Below are 14,490 nucleotides of genomic sequence, written 5' to 3'. Positions count from 1 at the left end.
ATTCCAAAAAGTCCTTTTCAGCTGGATGCCAGTCATACTGGGAGCTGCAAAGTGGGAGTTTAATCTATAAGGCCTGATCTATGTTGGGTTTCTAAACACACCATATTGAAAAGTAAAAAAAAAGATTCTATCTTTCCAATTAATCTTGCATTGTTAGTTTCATTTCACTTACGGTATGTGCAATGTTGCATAAAGAATATGTAGTAATAACATTGTGCATTTGATGGTTACTTTTTTTTTACTAACGTAATATACAGTATATGAGATTATTTTACAAAACTTTTGGGAGAACTCCTATAAACTAATACATATATATATATATATATATATATATTGCTATTCCATCCGGTTTGCATTTAGTTGGACCATCATTTATTTTTCAACAGGACAATGACCCCAAACACACCTCCAGGCTGTGTAAGGGCTATTTGACTAAGAAGGAGAGTGATGGGGTGCTACGCCAGATGACATGGCCTCCACAGTCACCAGACCTGAACCCTATCCAGATGGTTTGGGGTGAGCTGGACGGCAGAGTGAAGGCAAAAGGATCAACAAGTGCTAAGCATCTCTGGGAACTTCTTCAAGACTGTTGGAAAACCATTTCCGGTGACTACCTCTAGAAGCTCATCAAGAGAATGCCAAGAGTGTGCAAAGCAGTAATCAAAGGAAAAGGTGGCTACTTTGAAGAACCTAGAATATAAAGATATATTTCAGTTGTTTCACACTTTCCTAAGTAATTCATTCCACATGTTTTAATTCATAGTTTTGATGCCTTCAATCTGAATCTAAAATTTTTAGAGTGATGAAAATAAAGAAAACTCTTTGAATGATGAGGTTAGTTCAAACTTTTGGTCTGTACTGTGTATGGGGCCAGTATTTAGGGCTGACATCAGAGCAGCTTCAAAAGATATCTTTCCCTCTCCTCCTTTCCCTTACCCCTCCTCATTACAGAGATGCACATCACCTGATTGGTGACTCTCGGTCTTCCTTTCCTGGGGCGGTCCTCATGTGAGCCAGTTTCTTTGTAGCGTTTGAAAGTGTCCCCAAGTGCAGTGGCAAAAACCATCAACGTTTTCCCAATTTTTCGGACTAACTGAGCTTCATTTCTTAAAGTAATGATGGCCACTTGTTTTTCTTTACTTAGAATTTGTATTATGGCAAGAAAAAAAGCAGCTAACAGTCTATTCAGTAGGGCTATCAGCTATGTATCCACCAGACTTCTGCACAACACAACTCATGGTCCCAACTCCATTTATAAGGCAAGAAATCCCACTTATTAAACCTGACAGGGCACACCTGTGAAGTGAAAACCATTTCCGGTGACTACCTCTTGAAGCTCATCAAGAGAATGCCAAGAGTGTGCAAAGCAGTAATCAAAGCAAAAGGGGGCTACTTTGAAGAACCTAGAATATAAGACATATTTTCAGTTGTTTCACACTTTTTTGTTAAGTATTTCATTCCACATGTGTTACTTCATAGTTTTGATGCCTTCAATGTGAATCTACAATTTTTAGAGTCATGAAAATAAAGAAAACTCTTTGAATGAGGAGGTGTGTCTAAACTTTTCACCTGTACTGTGTATATGTGTGTGTATATATATATATATATATATATATATATATATATATTTATTTATATATTTATTATATATATATATATATATATATATATATATATATATATACACACGCACACACACAAACAGGATATAAACATACACACGTTTTATATATTATATTTATTATACACACACACACACACGCACACACACTATATAAGCATACACTATAATATATACCATATTATATATATATATATATATTATGCACACACACACACACACACAGAGTTGAAACCAAACGTTTACAAACACACACACTGAATATAAATATGCACACACATATTATATATGTATACATATACACACACACACACACACACACAGAGTTGAAACCAGAACTTCACATCCGCTCCCTATAAAGACACATCTGCAGGTTTTTCTCTTTTTCTGCATGGAATCAGAATAAGCCTTTCCCATTTTAGGATAATTAGGAACCAAAATTATTTATATTTGCCAAATGCCAGAATAATAAGCGAGATAATGTTTTAAGGCATTTTTATTACTTTCTGCAAAGTCAAAAGTTTACATACATTTCATTAGTATTTGGCACCATTGCCCTTACACTGTATGACTTGGGTGAAACATTTTAGATATTCTTCCACAAGCTTCTCACAATAGTTGGTAAGAATTTGGGCCCATTCCTTCTGAAAGAACTGGTGTAAGGCTGCTCTCACGTGAGCGGTATTCTGACGCAATGCCGGATCCGTCAAAAATGCGTTACAGTTCAATACAGGTCAATGGAATCGCGGCAAGATAAGGTCTCATGCTGTCACATGCGGCCGCATGTGAACTTATCTTGCCGCAAGTCCATTGAACTGTACCGCATTTTTGGTGGGTCCGGCATTGCGGCAGAATACCAGATGCGAGAGCAGCCATGTTTGTAGGTCGCCTTGCTCGCACCAGCCTTTTTCAGCGTTGCACGTACTGTATTTATGAAATATCCTAATACTTTAACGTTCCTTCATGTTTCCCAATCTGACTGCAGGTTATTATGGTTTACTGAAAGCTTTGAAGCAATCCAATTTTAATAACTATCACCTTAGCTTACATTCTTTTTTTAATAAAAGCCTCTCAGAGTAATGTCATTCATCCCATGAAGTGAATAAAGGAGCGTCCATCTTTCATGTTGCCATTTGGATGCCTTTCTTTTTCGAATTATTACTTCACTTAGAAATTATATTAAAGCATCACTCCGGCAGTATTTTTTTTTTATTTCAGAGCTGGAGTGGTACTTTAAGTCCTCTGTATCCTGTCTTATACAGTGCCTTATGAAAAATATTCACCCCCCTTGTCTTTTTTTTTACCTTGCAACCTGGAATTTCATTGTTATTTTTTTGAGGTTTTGCATCAATTCATGTAAAGAACATGACAACTGTGAATATTTGGTTTTCTTTTTATTGTGAAGTAAAGAACAAATAAGATAAAATAATTGAAAACTTCAGTGTGCATAACTATTCACCCCCCTAAAGTCAATACTTTGTAGAGCCTCCTTTGGAGGCAATTACAGCTCAAAGTCCCTTTGGATAAGTCTCTATGCGCTTTCCAAATCTTGCAACTGGGATTGTTGCCCAGTCCTCAACAGAAAACTGCTCCAGCTCCTTCCAGTTAGAAGGTTTCCTCTGGTGACCAGTGATATTCAAGCCCGACCACAGATTCTATTTTGCATGAAGGTCTCGACCGTTCCAATAGTTTTACATGTTTCCCCTTAAACCTCTCGAGTGTTGCTGTAGCAGTATACTTTCGGTCATTGTCAAACGTGACACACTTGTGACAGACAGACAGTCATGTGGTTTCTGGCCATAGAAGGTCACAGCATCTGGCTTTGCAAAATGCTCCCTGACTTTCCATTGTTCCTACTGTCAGTATTCATTGGTATAGGTAGCTTTCCTGCTGGATTCATCTCTTTTCTTATTGGACCCAGCAGGAGCTTGACTTCCACTCAGCTGTTGATCAGTATTCCCTTGATGTTTAAATACCCCTTCCTTCCTTTGGACTGGTGCTGGTGATATTTTCAATTCCTGCAACCCGAGGTTGCAAGCAGGTGGCTTGTACTCCTCTGTGGTATCTCTGCTGAATTTCTACTTTAGTCATTTAATGATATAAGTAATTTATGTATTTTCCCCTGTGTCTCCTCCTTGTATCATCGCTGTTTAGTGGGGTTGATGACGAGCTCACCCCATCCGTTCCCTATTTATGGTCCAGCACTGGGGATACCTAGGGTCAGGTATCCGCCTCTGCGCATAGGTGTGGAACCTATCTAGGGTGGTGAGGGACCCCAGGAAATGGTGTTGTTGGTGTGATGAGCTATGTTGTTTTGGCGCCAGACAGAGTTTACCTTGGTGGACAAAAACTTACATTTTGGTCTCATCTGACTACAACACGTTCCTCTATACATTTGGGGAGTTTCCCACATGTCTTTTGGCAAAATGAAAACGAGTCTTCCAATTTTTGGCTGAGTGTACGGCTTATTGCGGTCGTATGGAGAAATACGCCTGTCTCTGCTTGGGAACTCTGCAGCTCCTTCAGGGTTACCTTTGGTCTCTCTTCTGTATCTCTGATTAATGCCTTCCTTGCCTGGGCTGAAAGTTTTGGTGGGCGGCCTTCTCTTGGCAGGTTTGTTGTCGTACCATGTTCTTTCCATTTGATGGTGCTCCAGGGGATGATCAGAGATTGGGAGATTTTTTCAGAACCCAACCCTGACTTGTACTTCTTACCACTTGGTCACTGACTTGTTTGGAGATCTCCTTGGTCTTCATGGTGTTGTTTGGAGATTTCCTTGGTCTTCATGGTGTTGTTTGGAGATCTCCTTGGTCTTCATGGTGTTGTTTGGAGATTTCCTTGGTCTTCATGGTGTTGTTTGGAGATCTCCTTGGTCTTCATGGTGTTGTTTGGAGATCTCCTTGGTCTTCATGGTGTTGTTTGGAGATCTCCTTGGTCTTCATGGTGTTGTTTGGAGATCTCCTTGGTCTTCATGGTGTTGTTTGGAGATCTCCTTGGTCTTCATGGTGTTGTTTGGAGATCTCCTTGGTCTTCATGGTGTTGTTTGGAGATCTCCTTGGTCTTCTTGGTGTGGTTTGGTTAGTGGAGCCTCTTGCTTAAAGGGAACCAGTCACCAGAATTTTCACTATTAGGCTATGTTCACACTAGAAAAATGATTTTTCTTAAGAAATTTCTTAAGAGTGAAGGATTAGTGCACTTGCGTTAAAAAACGCACCAAAAACGCACCTGCATTTTTGCCGCGGTTTCGGTGCGTTTTTGCCGCGTTTTCGGTGCGTTTTTGGTGCGTTTTTACCGCTGGTTGCTCCCTGCGTTATTGTGCCAATTATCTATGGCAAATAACGCAGTTAGCTGCAGAAAAGAAGTGACATGCTCATTCTTTTTCTTAAGAAAATCTACTGAAAGAATTTTCTTAAGAAAAAAACGCAGTGTGCGCACAGCTAATTTTTTTTGCCACAGGTTTTGCTGGGGAATGTCTGCAGAAAGGTTACAAGAATTTCTCAAGAAATTTCTGCAGCAAAAACGGACCAAAAACGCAGGTAAAAAACGCAGTGTGTGAACATAGCCTTAAACTAAAAGAATCCCCTTCTGCAGCTCCTGGGCTGCATTCTAGAAAGGTTCATCTTGCTACTGGCCCCCCTTTCACACCTAAATAACAACTTTATAAAATATTACCTTTTGCTATGGTAATGAGGTTTGCTGGCACCGTGTATTTCGTCTGTTATCCCCCCTCCTGACACCGTCCCCCAGTGTTCATTTACATAGAGGAGGCCACCGCGCTCATATTACGCAGTGCTCCTGAAGTCTCACGCATGCGCAGTGGCACTATCTGCGCACTGTTTTCAAATCGCGAGTGTCGGTGATGTTATTGCGCAGGCACGAGATTATGGGCGGGTACTTGAATGACACTGGTGATGACATTCACAGCGCCGCCCATAATTTCGCACCTGCGCAATAACATCACTGGCGCTCGCGATTTGAAAACAGTGCTCAGTCCCGCGATAGTGCTACTGCGCATGCGCGAGACTTCAGGAGCACTGCGTAATATGATAGCGGCGGCCTCATCTATGTAAATGAACACTGGGGGACAGCGAACAGCAGCAGGAAAGGGCAAAACGGACGAAATACAGCTCACCCCGGGCCAGCAAACCTCATTACCATAGCAAAAGGTAATATTTTATAAAGTCATTATTTAGGTCTGAAAAGGGGGGCCAGTAGCAAGATGAACCTCTATAGAATGCAGCCCAGGAGCTGCAAAAGGGGATTCTATTAGTTTAATAGCAAAAATTCTGCTGACAGGTTCCCTTTAATGGTGTTGCAGCCTCAGTGGCCTTTCAGAAATGGTGTGTATATCCTGACACTTAGCTTGCACACAGGTGGACTTCCTATCACTAACCATTGGGCTTATGAAGGTAATTGCCTGTGTGACGCCACTCTCAGTATTGCGGTCAGTGGGGACCGCCACTGCAGGTTGAGGGACGCCTGGGGCTGATGGTGAGTGCAGTTAGTTGGAATTGCCTCCTGAGAGTGAGGCAAGCCCCAGGACCCTGTGTAGGTGCGTAGAACCACAAGGCGCAGAATAACTCCACACACGCAGAATGTCTTTCAGGGGTTTTACTCACTTCAGATGGCAGGGTGAGTAACCCGGGCGTAGCTGGGATGAACCAGGCTGGAACCAGGTATTCCTTCAGGCTGACTTCTGATGGTGACTACCAACTCGCCTTCCTTAGCCCTTGGTGGTTTGGGGTAACCCCGACTTTTAGTCCCTATGGGGGTCACCCAGGGAAGTTGCTGAAGCCTCTCTCCCCTTCGTTTGCCGTTTGCTTGTTGCCTGGGCCAGATCACTCCAGCTGCTTGCCTCCTGTGAACTATGGGCCCTAACTGTGGCTACGTGGCTGCGGCTTTTAGGTGTTGTGGTGTGGGCTTTGAGGGCCCCACACCGGCAGGTTTAGCAGGGAAAGGTGGATCTATCCCCGCTCCGGGATCTGCCGCCCGTTTGGGCCTGGTTCTCCCTAGCAGTCTCCTTACTTCCCACTCTGTGCTCTCTCTCTAGCTGGAGATGGGTTTCGGGTAGCACTCCTAGGTGACCGTTCTCCCCCGTCGGTAGCCACTGCGCGGACGCTGTCAGACTGCAACAGCCCCGAGGTCTGCTCCTCTCTGAGCTCCCTGGACTCTGCACTGAGCCGGCTCACTGCTCCTCCTCTCCTGTTCTTGCCTATGCCACCTAGCAACCAGGCTCTCTTACCACACCCCTTGAGTGGAGATGGAGGCTTTTGGCCCCCTCCACTATTCCAGTGGAGGTGAAGGCTTTTCCCCCTCCTGGGATCCCCAGGGGTCCTCTCAAAGGTACATGTGTGAGACCTGATCACTATGCGCCTGTGTAGTCACACCTCGGTCAGCCTTCTGGATTACCTGTATTGTACTGTCCCCAGCATGGGTGCAGTACTCAGTGGTGCCTGACCAGGTCAGGGGCGCCACATTCCCCCTTAGTTATCACCAGCACGTCCTCGGGCTGCAAGACAACATTTTAAAATGCATAAAACATTAAAACATGTAAAATATTTTTAAAACCACCAGGTACCATACATCACCACCCTCCACCCACAAGTCCGTTAACCCACCCAAAACCCTTTCACGTTGGCCGCGCCTTCGGCCACTTCTGGCAGGATGTAGAGGCGGCTTTCATGGGCTGGTGGTTTCAGGGTATACCTGGCCTGGTGGATCCGCGCCTTCAGCCTCTTCTGGCAGGATGTAGAGGCGGCCTCCACAGTTGGTGCTGACCAGGTACCCTCTTTGTGGTGGAGAGCCAGGCCCCATAAACAGGCATGCTCTCTGGTTGCAGGTGAGCCAAGGCCCTATATACGGACGTGCTCCCTGGTTGCAGACGAGCCAAGCCCCTAAACAGGCTGACTGTGGTGGTGGTGCCTCTGGTGTAACTATTTACACTGCGAGAGTTTGTGGCTATAGCCAGTTCATAGCCTTAAGGTTCATCTCTCACATTAGTTTATGTGGGCACATTGCTTAAACTTGAAAACGTTGCAAAACTTCAAACTGGTCAAAACAGTAACTTGGTGTACGTTACTTTATGCAGACTCCTCCTTACCAGGGCTTGGGCCTGTAGGGCTGCGGCACCTGTTGCTTCCTTGACCTCTTTCTTCGTCTGTGGTAGTCTCATCAGTAGGTTCTTTCTCTGTTCTTTCTCTATCTCTGTCTTTCTTTTCTTCCTCTGTGTCTGTTTCTTTTTCTTTAGGACATGGTGTTACATCTAGTGCATACCAGCCTCTTTCTCCTTGATGCATTGTAAATTGCACTGTGTCTCCCATTCTTAGGTTTCTTCCAGGATGTCCTCTGGGCAAATGAGCTCTCACGTCCCTTCTATTGACAAAGATGCCTTCTTTCATACCAGGTGCAACTATAAAGCCGTATCCTGATTTGAGGCTAAAATCTTCCACTACTCCTCTACAAAGGGGTCCTCGGACCTGGGCTTTGGCTCTTCTCAGGAACCGTTTCTCCTGTAGGTCTCTGGCTGTTATTTCATCTCTCTGCTCTGGGGACTGCGGTGCAGGGAAAGACTGGGTTCTGCTACGGCGCCGTGTCTTGCGGGCTGGATTCTGCGGAGTACAGCTTACAAGCTCCCAGGTGAGGCTTTTGGGCAGATCTTCTTCAGCAGAGGGTGTCAGGTCTTCTTCATCCCAGCGGGAATATGGCAACATCTCTGGCTCTGGGCATGGGTCCACTGCTGGTGGCTCCTGAGTCAGCTCCTCAGCTTCCTGGCCTCCCCTCCCCCTTAGTTCTTCTGAGCACTCCTTTGGTGGCAGTGCTGGGGATGGACTTTCTTCAGCAGGCCCGGGCGGGGGACTCTTTGGCGTGGTTGCTGCAGGGGTTGCCGGAATCCTCTTGGGGGTGTGCGGAGGAAGCAAATACTGGTCCACCAACTCTTGTGGGAATTGAGCCTCCAGGTCAGCCTTCAACTTCCAGTATTCGGGGTCCTCCCCCAGCGTGGGCTTCCTAGCAGGGACCTCCTTGGACTGGGGAGCGGTGTCTGCTCTGGCCTTGCAGGCCGGGGTAAATGGTGATGCAATCTTATCTTGGCGGGCCGCGCCTGGCATGGCGGCGGCCTGGTCTTGGCGGGCCGCGCCTGGCATGGCGGCGGCCTGGTCTTGGCGGGCCGCGCCTGGCGTGGCTGCGGCCTGGTTCAGCACCTCACTTGCGGCGCGGACGAGCGTTGCTGCTGCGGTGGGGTCTCGGCGGGCCGGGCCTAGCATGGCGGCGGCCTGGGTCAGCGTCACACCCGCGGCATGGATGAGGGTCGCGGTGGCAGCCGGTTCTTTGCGGGCCGAGCAGGGCATCGCTGCGGCGGCCTGGGCTTGGCGGGCCGCACCTGGAGTGGCTGCGGCCTGGCTCAGCGTCGCCGTGCCGGGCGCCTCTTCAGGGACCGCGGGCGTGGCAGCAGGGGTCGGGGCATCCGGGCTGGCAGGGGCAACACTGGACTCACCCATCGTTGGCAGCATCGGGGTCTGAGTCGTCACCGCCCGGTCTGGCACTCGGCGCGCGGCTCTCTCTTCATAGGCCTGAACCGCCGCGGTCATTCCCAGGAACTCCGCACGTCCCTCTCTGATCTGCCTTCCGACCCTGGCTTCCAGTTGATCGCAGAACTCGGCAAGCTCCCGACACCACCAGGCAGCGGAGCCTGGCTCTGGGTCTCTGTGTTCAGACGCCATTTCCTCTAACAACAAGCTGCTGGCCCCTTTTCCGTTCCGACGTCTCTGGACGCTTCCGCTCTCTTCACTTGCGAAGTCAGAACTCTGCAGGGGATCTCTGGGTAGCCACACCTCTTCGTGGGCGGTAACTTCTCCCAGCGCGGGCTGCTGTTGTTTTTCAGCGCGCTTTTCATGGTGGCAATATGGCGGCGCTTCCAATTTTCCAAGCGGACCGCCCAGGCACATGGTCACCTGTCTGAACAGGTCTAGTCCTTATCCTGTTCGTGACGCCAGATGTCGGGCCCCGGGTACGCTGTGTCGGTGCATTACCTTCAGGGACTCCGCTGTCAGTCTGGATCTTGTCACCGGTAGGGAATCTTCTATTTGTCGTGACGCCACTCTCAGTATTGCGGTCAGTGGGGACCGCCACTGCAGGTTGAGGGACGCCTGGGGCTGATGGTGAGTGCAGTTAGTTGGAATTGCCTCCTGAGAGTGAGGCAAGCCCCAGGACCCTGTGTAGGTGCGTAGAACCACAAGGCGCAGAATAACTCCACACACGCAGAATGTCTTTCAGGGGTTTTACTCACTTCAGATGGCAGGGTGAGTAACCCGGGCGTAGCTGGGATGAACCAGGCTGGAACCAGGTATTCCTTCAGGCTGACTTCTGATGGTGACTACCAACTCGCCTTCCTTAGCCCTTGGTGGTTTGGGGTGACCCCGACTTTTAGTCCCTATGGGGGTCACCCAGGGAAGTTGCTGAAGCCTCTCTCCCCTTCGTTTGCCGTTTGCTTGTTGCCTGGGCCAGATCACTCCAGCTGCTTGCCTCCTGTGAACTATGGGCCCTAACTGTGGCTACGTGGCTGCGGCTTTTAGGTGTTGTGGTGTGGGCTTTGAGGGCCCCACACCGGCAGGTTTAGCAGGGAAAGGTGGATCTATCCCCGCTCCGGGATCTGCCGCCCGTTTGGGCCTGGTTCTCCCTAGCAGTCTCCTTACTTCCCACTCTGTGCTCTCTCTCTAGCTGGAGATGGGTTTCGGGTAGCACTCCTAGGTGACCGTTCTCCCCCGTCGGTAGCCACTGCGCGGACGCTGTCAGACTGCAACAGCCCCGAGGTCTGCTCCTCTCTGAGCTCCCTGGACTCTGCACTGAGCCGGCTCACTGCTCCTCCTCTCCTGTTCTTGCCTACGCCACCTAGCAACCAGGCTCTCTTACCACACCCCTTGAGTGGAGATGGAGGCTTTTGGCCCCCTCCACTATTCCAGTGGAGGTGAAGGCTTTTCCCCCTCCTGGGATCCCCAGGGGTCCTCTCAAAGGTACATGTGTGAGACCTGATCACTATGCGCCTGTGTAGTCACACCTCGGTCAGCCTTCTGGATTACCTGTATTGTACTGTCCCCAGCATGGGTGCAGTACTCAGTGGTGCCTGACCAGGTCAGGGGCGCCACACCAGCACTAGAATTTTTTAGAGGCTTCATAGCAAAAAGGGGTGAATACATATGCACATTGCAATTTTTATTTATTTTAGCCCATAACTTAAATTTTTGCCTATATTTTTCTCATTTCATTTCCCCAACTTCAACTATTCAGTTCTGATGCATCACACACAAGTCGAATTACAAAAATATTTAAACACAGGTTGTAATGTAACTAAATAGGTAAACAGAGAAGGGGAGGTGGGTGAGGAGCGTGTAAATACTTTTGCAAGGCACTGTACTTAACTACCAATGTCTTCATCTATTTCACTCCTGTCAGTCTCAGTCAATTTGTGACCTGCTGGTAGCTCCAGTGTTTCATGGAGCACGCCGGAGGTCACAACCTAATACAAGTCTAGGAGAGCCTTCTTCTGGCTTTCATAGACCTGAAAGGTTATGGGCACAAGATGGCGCCGCAGGGCCAGAACAGCAGCAAAAAAGGATGAAGCTGCCAAAGAGTGAGTATAAGACTGGGGGCAGGGCTACTCTAGCTGCACCAAAAATAAACAGCAGTAGCAGCAATAGGTACGCAACGCTGGACCTAAGGATAATGAGTGAAGCACAGCATGTTTGTTTGTTTTTTTAATAACGGAGTGTATGCAAAACGTTATATTTTTTTTAAAGGGGACAACCCATCTACATATAAGATAAAATAAGTAAAAATCAGCAGCATACATCCTGAAAAAAATATAGGATATTCTTACACAGTTTTCAATTAAAATCAATGGGTGGGACACTCTTTGTAGCCACCAAAAATGCTAACTCATTGTTGGCATAGAGGTTATCAAATGGATACGGACTTATAGAGGATGGCATACTAGTCTGAGAATGGGTCGCAGCAGGGAAATATTGAATTTAATATATTGTGCAGTGGATATAAAAAGTCTACACACCCCTGTTAAAATGTCGGTGTTTTAGCATGTAAAAAAACAAAAAAAAAAACAGACCAAGAAAAATAATTTCAGACCTTTTTCCACCTTTAGTGTCACCTGTCTGTACAACTCAAATTGAAAAACAAAACTCTGGTGGAAAAATAATTGACATAATGTGTTTGCATAAATATGCACACCTTTCAACTAATACTTTGTTGAAGTACCTTTTGAATTTATGACAAAATTCAGTCTTTTGGGTAGGAGTCTATGAGTATTTCACGCTTGGAGGTATGCTTCGAGTCACTGTCGATCTGAAAGGTGAAATTCCTCTTCATCTTTTTAGAAGAGGTGTGAAAGTTTTGTTGATTAATATTTGGAATATAAATCCCTACATCTTCACTAAAGCCCCAATTCAAGAGGCCAAAAACTATCCTTAAAATATAATGCTGCTCTACCAAGCTTCACTGTGGGTATGGTGTTTTCTGGTGATGCGCAGTGTTGGCTTTGAGTCTAACAAACCTTTTGGAATTATGCCCCAAAAGGTAAAACTCGGTCTTATCACACTATATTTTTCTCCCCGTGCTTTTGGTAGACCTGATGAAAGTTTTAGCTAAATATACGTGGGCTTAGATGTTTTTCTTTGTAAGAAACGTCTTTTGTCTTGCCTCCCTACCCTACAGGTCAGGCATATGAAGAATATGGGAGATTGTTGTCACATGCAGTACACAACCAGAACTTGCCAGAAATTTCTGCAGCTCCTTTAATGTTTCTGTAATCCTCTTAGCAGCCTCTTGGGTCAATTTCCTTCTTGACTTGTCATCAATTTTTGAGGGACTTCCAGTTCTAGGTAATGTCACTCTTGTGCCAAATGTAAGCCACTTCTGTGTTAACAGTCCTTCATGATATATCTAATTCCTTGGAAACATTTTTGTAACCTCCTGACCGATAACTTTCAACAATGAGATCCCTTTGCTGTGTTGTACGCTGTTTACAGACCAGAGAATGTCAGGGAAATCTTACTTTACAGCTAAACATTTTAAGGGGAAAATTAAAATCACTGTAAATGATGGCAGCAGTGCCCAGACTACTATGTACCATGAGTGTAGATTTGATTGGATAATTCTGAACACAACAACATCCCCAAATAGAAGAGGGTGTTCACACTTATGCAACATTATGTTAGATGTGATTTTTATCCCCCCCCCCCCGAAAATGATTTCAATTTGTTTTAAAATGGATTTGTACAGATTATGGGTGACATTAAAAGCGGAGAAGGTTTTGAAATTATTCTCCTATGTGTGATTTTTTTTTTACATGACAAAAAAGATAGCATTTTAAACAGGGGTGTGTATACTTTTATATCCACTGTACATAAGATACACTTGGAATATATAGAACTTAATATATTCTCAGTCATCACTTTCTTTGTAAGATCGCCCATAAAACCCAATTTACAAGTCACCTAGTTGCTTTGTCTGTATATAGGTTCGATGTTATTAAATAAGAAAATGTAGAAAACAGAAAAAGCTACATGTGAGTATAAGGTTTGTAAAGTATAAAGAAATGGCTAATTACCATAATGAGGTAGCTGAACAGAACTGGAAAAAGAAAACAAGGTTTATGCGGAGTTCATCATATGTCATGCAATAACTGCGATCAGTTTTGCTCCAGTGAGGAGAGGAACGAAGCAACGACGGAAACTGGCCGAGTATCGCCACCTAGTGGAGTACAGAGGTATTCATAGTATCATAGTATCATAGTTTTTAAGGTTGAAGGGAGACTCTAAGTCCATCTAGTTCAACCCGTAGCCTAACATGTTGATCCAGAGGAAGGCAAAAAACCCCAATGTGGCAAACAAGTTCCAATGGGGAAAAAATTTCCTTCCTGACTCCACATCCGGCAATCAGACTAGTTCCCTGGATCAATACCCTGTCATAAAATCTAATATACATAACTGGTTATATTAAATTTTTCAAGAAAGGCATCCAGGCTCTGCTTAAATGTTAGTAGTGAATCACTCATTACAACATCATGTGGCAGAGAGTTCCATAGTCTCACTGCTCGTACAGTAAAGAATCCTCGTCTGTGATTATGATTAAACCTTCTTTCCTCAAGACGTAGCGGATGCCCCCGTGTTCCAGTCGCAGGCCTAGGTGTAAATAGATCTTTGGAAAGGTCTCTGTACTGTCCCCTCATATATTTATACATTGTGATTAGATCTCCCCTAAGCCTTCGTTTTTCCAGACTAAATAACCCCAAGTTTAATAACCTGTCTTCGTATTGCAGCCCCCCCATTCCTCTAATAATCTTGGTCGCTCTTCTTTGCACCCTCTCCAGTTCAGCTATGTCCTTCTTATATATCGGTGACCAGAATTGTACACAGTATTCTAAGTGCGGTCGCACTAGTGACTTGTACAGAGGTAGAACTATATTTTTTTCATGAACACTTATACCTCTTTTAATACATCCCATTATTTTATTAGCCCTGGCAGCAGCTGCCTGACACTGTCCACTAAAGTGAAGTTTACCATCCACCCATACACCCAAGTCTTTTTCTGTGTCTGTTTTACCCAGTGTTCTACAATTAAGTACATAATCATAAATGTTATTTCCTCTACCCAAGTGCATGACCTTACATTTATCTACATTAAACTTCAATTGCCACTTCTCAGCCCAATCCTCCAATTTACATAAATCTCCCTGTAATATAAAATTATCCTCCTCTGTATTGATTACCCTGCAGAGTTTAGTATCATCTGCAAATATTGAAATTCTACTCCGCATGCCCCCAACAAGGTCATTTATAAATATGTTGAAAAGAAGCGGGCCC

At 45.6% G+C, this 14,490-nt stretch overlaps 1 protein-coding gene across 3 annotated transcripts in view; it reads right to left on the bottom strand.

Moving 5' to 3' along the window:
* RAPGEF4 (Rap guanine nucleotide exchange factor 4) overlaps positions 1-14,490 on the bottom strand; it is a 419,418-nt gene that overhangs the window by 365,280 nt on the left and 39,648 nt on the right. The gene's annotated exons all lie outside the window — the stretch shown is intronic.

The sequence above is a fragment of the Anomaloglossus baeobatrachus genome, chromosome 7 (assembly GCF_048569485.1).
Source record: "Anomaloglossus baeobatrachus isolate aAnoBae1 chromosome 7, aAnoBae1.hap1, whole genome shotgun sequence".
In the NCBI taxonomy this organism is placed as follows: domain Eukaryota; kingdom Metazoa; phylum Chordata; class Amphibia; order Anura; family Aromobatidae; genus Anomaloglossus; species Anomaloglossus baeobatrachus.
Note: the sequence above shows the minus strand (reverse complement) of the source record. Positions and strands in the feature narration are given on the sequence as shown.